The sequence below is a fragment of the Pinus tabuliformis genome, chromosome 2_2, assembly GCF_031772625.1.
Source record: "Pinus tabuliformis cultivar Carrire ecotype Pingquan chromosome 2_2, CPIR1, whole genome shotgun sequence".
In the NCBI taxonomy this organism is placed as follows: Eukaryota; Viridiplantae; Streptophyta; class Pinopsida; order Pinales; family Pinaceae; genus Pinus; species Pinus tabuliformis.
This window is the reverse complement of record NC_142300.1, coordinates 292,911,371-292,917,649: the sequence shown is the minus strand read 5'-3', so window position 1 is coordinate 292,917,649 and position 6,279 is coordinate 292,911,371.

Below are 6,279 nucleotides of genomic sequence, written 5' to 3'. Positions count from 1 at the left end.
ATCAAGTCTGAAAATTTATGAAACGTGGTCCCTGGAGGAAGAGAGAAGGTCGTAGCCTTCTGTAGACGGTGCCTATATACCAGTGTTTTACGACTCCGACTCCGACTCCGACTCGGCCGAGGATCGACTCCGACTCCGACTCCGACTCGGTAATGACTCGGCTGGCTCGATTTCAATGACTCGGTCGTTGTAAAAAATACATTAAATATTTATTTTTTTTATAAAAAAACATAATTTTAAATATTTTAAACATAATTTTAAAGATTTTCATTCATGTTTCCAAACACACAGCATTATAATATAGATGTAAGACAACATATGATCAAAGTAGGCTCATGAACCAATCCATTATATCAAAATGGTACCCAATGGAAATACATAGTCAACTGTCATACATGATCAAAGACTCAAAACAAAATACAAATAACCAAGGAGGCTAGAAATGGCCTCTACAACAAAAGTAAACTGTGATGGTGACCAGACTCCAATACTAGTACTACTGGCTAGTAGCTACTGCCAGAGGAGCCAAGATCATCTCGACCAATCTCTGGATCATCATCATCAGAGTCAGACAAGGGGCCCCATGGCTCCTCCTCATCATCATCGTCTTCAACTGCAACTGTAGAAGTGGTGCCAGTACCACTAGCAGGCTGTGCAGCAGATGCAAGCTGAGATAGAGTAGATATGCGGCTGCGCTTCTGTCGTGGCTGAGCAGAGGAAGCGCCTACAACTGGAGTCCTACTCCTTGCTGGCTGTGAGACTGAGGCTAGTGGATTGGGATCTGCATTCAACTGAACAGGCTCAAGTGGATGTTCCAGTTCAAGTTCATCAAGATCCTCATTAGGATCAAACTCTGGTGGATGACTCTCCACTACCCAATCTGATGTTGGATCAATGTCTTCCAACACAATGGGATCTGAATCAGGTCTTTTGTTCAGCAATTGGTTCCGTCTGAGCCGAAGGTTGTATTGGACAAAAACTAGATCATTCAACCGTTTTTGCTCCAAACAATTTCTCTTCTTTGTGTGAATCCTCTCAAAGACAGACCAATTGCGCTCACACCCAGATGCACTGCAAGTTTGACTCAAAATACGAATTGCAAACTTTTGCAATTGAGGGCACTGGCCACCAAAGGCCTCCCACCATTGTGCTGCAAAAAACATAGGAGTGTAATGAATTATGAGTTAGATGAAGGCTGAAGCTCAACAAAATTACAAATTATATCTAACTTTCAAATTATAAATGATTTAACAAACTTTAGTCTTTAATAAAAAAAGTAAAACTGTAAAACCATTAAGAAATTGAAAATTGAAATTTTTGTTTACCTGGCTCATCTGCTTCTCTTGCAATCTTTGCTAGGTTCTTCCCAAAGGTACCTATTGCATTGCTGAAGGATGTGACCTGTTGATGTATCTGCAGCTGATCAGACTCCGATGGGATCATGTGTTCAATGCAATCAACCAGTCCATCTCTGACCTCGCCCCTCAAAGCTCCTGACTCCTTAGCTTTATAATGATACCGTGGGTTCAAAAAATACCCAGCTGCATGTATAGGACGATGGAGTTGATTGTTCCATCTTTCATCAATGATTGCCCAAATGGGCCCATACTTTGCCACTCTATCCTTGTATGCTGTCTTTATTTGCTCCTTTGCTTGATCCATAGCCTCATAAATGAAGCCCATAGCCAACCTTTCCCCATCCACCAACCGCAACACCTTAACTAGTGGCTCAGCAAGCTTCACAATCTCTACTGCCTTTCTCCAAAAAGTTTCATCATGGACTTTCCTTTTCAATTCTCTGCCTTCTGGTTTGTTAGACCAATTGCTTTGATTCCATTCATCACTGGAAAACATCTTTTGCAAGTTTCTATGTTGGGAAAGCATAGATTGCAATGTCAAAAAATGTGTAGCAAATCTAGTGATGGCAGGCCTAATAATATCCTTGCCTCCAGTGTGTTTCCTCATGAGACTCAAAACCAGTGTATGATTGTAGATAAATTTTGTTATGCTTTTGGCATTATCTACAGTGTTTCTGACCCAATCTAATTTTCCAATATCCTCAAGCATGAGGTCTATGCAATGTGCAGCGCATGGGGTCCAAAAGATGGTCTTGTGTTTTTCCTCTAATAGTTTACCAGCAAGAACATAGTTAGAGGCATTGCTTGTGATGATTTGAACAACATTAGCCACCCCCACATCCTCAATAACCTCATCCAATAGCTGAAACAACAAGTGGCCATCTTTTACCTTATCAGATGCATCAACTGATTTTAAAAACATGGTTCCCTGTGGGCAGAAGACAAGAAAGTTTATGATGGTACGGTTTCTTTGATCAGTCCATCCATCTGACATGATGGTACACCCTGTTCTTGCCCATGAGTCCCTGAACTCTTGCAAATACTCATTAATGGATTGAATTTCTTTCTGCAAACGAAATCCCCTTAGCTCTTGCATAGTAGGGCCTTTGAAGCCTTTTCCAGCAGCATGTATGGCATCAAACATAGGCTCATAATATGGTGAACGAGCAGCATTAAAGGGGATATCAGCATCATACCACCATCTAGCTATGTAGTCACAAGCAGTCTCCCTCAATTCTTTCTTCCAATGGTCATCTAAAGTGGGCTGAATTTGACCTTTACTAACTTCAGGACCATGTGCATCTGATGGAGAGGAGGGAGTGAAATAACTTTTGATAGTTACATCACCCTTCATTCTACCCTTTCCCTTATCTTGAACAGAACCAAAAGAGGGAGGAACATAACGGAAAGGGTTGGATGCCTCAGTTTGAGGGATAGAGGAAGAACCCTCAAAATCATAGTGGGGGTTGGTAGCCATCATTCTTTGTATCTCCCTCTTCCTCCCAATTTCATCATGTATCTCTTTTTGCCTAGCCTTATCTTCTTTAAATTTTTCAAAGCTGGCCAACAAATTCTTTCTAATCTCCTCAATTTCATCAGAGGGACATGCGGTAATTTGGCCTTTAATCCCTGCCAAGTGTTGTTTCAGCCTATGAATCCCCCCAGGACCTTCCTTAATTTTCCTATGGCAAAACTTGCAATGCATCTGACTTCAACCATTTCAACATATGCCTAAGCAGGGTCTTTTGCTCTAAGTGCCATTTTTTGACTAGGAAAACAATCTGAAAAAAAAAAAATATAAAAAAATTGATTTAATGTTCATTTATTTGACAAAAAACACTCTCTAAGCTTTCTTGATATGCACCTAAAATTTACTAAGCAAAAACAGATTTATAGAGGTGGAAAAAAATACCTCCAGGCACAAACTGCCTCCTCAAGCTTGCTCCAAGAATCAACTCCTCAATGCTGCTCCAAATGGCTGCCCAAGAAGCTCCTCACTCCAGCTACAATGCTCCTCCAAGACTCCTCACTGCTGCTCCAAAACAAGCTCAAGAACTTCTCACTAATTCTCAAAGAAGACTCTCACTCAAATGCATAAGACTGCTGTGAGAGAATGAGAGCATTTGGCTGTCTTAAATAGGGTTTGGAAGGGGGAAATGGACCCCAAAAGCATTTAACAAATTAAAATTACCCTTTAGAATCCATTAACTACATTTAACTTTTTCAAAAATCACATAAAAAGTGAATTTTTTTCATCTTTTACGCTGCCCAGCCGTAGGTTCATTGACTCGGCCGAGTCATAACGGACCCGGCCGGGTTGACCAAGTCACATATGACTCGGTCAACCGAGCTGGGTTGCTGGCCGGGTCAGAGTTTTGGGTGATGACTCGGTTCGACTCGGCTGAGTCGGAGTCGAAACGGGCGGGTTGTAAAACACTGCTATATACTACTAAACATAGCGGCCAATACAAGAGCCAGGGGGTTGGAGCTTCCTTCCAATAGCAGCTGGAAAACGAGTGAAGGTTGGAGCCTTCTGTAGGTTGGCACCTACGTACTAGTAAATGGATTGGATAGTACAAAAGATAGGCTGTTGGAGCTTCCTTCCAGTAGTAGCTGGAAAACGAGCGAAGGTTGGAGCCTTCTGTAAGTTGGCGCCTACATACTAGTAAACAAATTGGCTAGTACAAGAGCTAGGGGGTTGTAGCTCCCTTCTAGTAGAAGCTGGAGAACGAGAGAAGGTTGTAGCCTTTTGCTGGTGGGTGCCCGCGTATTGGTATGGGTCTGCATCAGTACAAGATTGTAAATAGGTTTTTCTTATATTAAAGAAGACAACAGCAAGTGGTTTTTGTCCCGCATTGGGTTTCCACCTTAAATCTTGGTGTTCATGTGTGTTTCTTATGTGTGATGGTTTGTTCTGTTAGTACTACACATGGTTACTATTTATATGGTTAATGAAGTACTCATGAACTGATTAAATATCAACATATGATGAATTAACTGAATCATAAGTTTGTTGGATATACGATGGTTGCCTTAATTACAGTTGTGTGTACACGTGAGTTACCTTCAATTAAGTAGCGTATATAAATCTGACTATGGAAATGAAAAGGTTATAGATTTGATAATATTGATTCACCCCCACCTCTCAGTATTATTTCCAACAAGGGAAAGCAAAGTTCAAGAAGGAAGCTAGAGTCAAAGTTTCTGGGTCTCTCTCTGTCTCTCTTAAGTGCAACGAAATTCTGAAGCTACTAGGTAAGAGTTGTTTGAAAGTTTCTAGAAGTCAAAGTTACTAGAAAGTTGTTGGACGATGAAGTTTCTAGAAGTTAAAGTTGTTGGGATCAGAGTTGCTAGGGTCAAAGCTGTTGCTAGAAGGTCAAATGTTGTTGTTGTAAGTTATGAAATAGAAGCTCATCAAAGGGAGGTTTGGCTTGGTCTTGGAGGGACCTTTGTCAAGGGTCATAAGTCTTGGAATTTTTCATTTGAAGTTCTATAATAAGATAAGAGTTCTTGTGCGTTTTCCTCTCAAGAGGAGAGGTTTTGGCCCTGGCTGAAAACATACATTTTGTGTCTCTTTGTCTCATTTATCTTCATTGTTTAGTATTTGTTTGATGATAGAGAACACTAATTGTTAACACCAAAAAAGCATACACTTGTTAGAACAATCTAGAAGACACAAAAAGTGTCCAGCAGAATGCACAATTGAACATTTTCCAGCCGAATACATTATGAATTTAAAAAAATCAAAGTTCTCCTAAGGTCGAAAGTTTAAATGAAAATCAATTAAGGTCGTGTGTCTATTTCTTCGATCAACGCATGTGCGCGGAATAACCTCCAAAATCCACGTGGTTGCAGAAAATGTTGACTCAACAATCCAGGGCCACTTTACACACTTGGAGCCAATTCTCTGACTTGAGCTTAGTCTAGTACAATCAAATTTGAGTTGCCTTGGAGATATGCATCCCTCAATGGAATCATATTGTCCTACTCATGTGTCTTTATCATACATGTACCAAGAGAGGGAAGAAGGATTCAAAATTTTTCTATATAAACAGGCCATGGGAGAACCAAAACATGAGACATTGTTATGCTAGCCAAATTGTTGTTTGAGCAAACCACCATTGCATTGTTGAAGCCAAAGAAGGGAAGAACACTAACATGTTGGTCATATTTCTTTTAAGCAACATATCATCCAAATGAGAGAAGAGGAATCCACCATTGGAGAGTCTTCACACTTCTTTGAGAGAGAGGAGAAACTTGCAAAGATATTGAGGAAAGAAACCCCCTTGTTGAGGATTTTTGAGCCCCATAGCTCAAATAATTCTCTTCAAGTGTCTAAGATTCATCTATTGTATTCAACCTCTACCACCAACAATCAATAAAGGGATATTTTTCCATATATTATTGATTTGTTTGCTCCATTTGAGCATTGTTTTGTTTATGTACCTCTTTGTTTAGTTTATGTTTATGTATGCATTGTTTCCACTATTTACAATGTTGTGTTTATTTAAGTTTGTCCACTAATAGCACCAATTTTGACTGTGATCCTTTGCAAGGAACAATCAATTGCTAAGGGGGTGTGTTTTGGTACACTTGTTCTCCAAAAACACTACAAAACTAATAATAATGAATTGAAAGAAGAAGCTAATCAAGTTAAAGTAAAAATACATCACAATCAGTGATCAAATTAAGAGAAATCACCTAATCTAGTTGCCCCTAGATTTCTCAACACCTTGACCATACATACAACCACTTCAACCATGGCATTAAAACTATGTAAGCTTGCCCTTTTATTTTTATTTGTTTAATTTTTAAATTAATTTCTTTGTTATGTTTTAGTTCTTTTTATATATATATTCCTTTATTTATTTATATATTTTAATAACTTTAACTTATTAAGATTTAAAAAGGTTTAAAAACA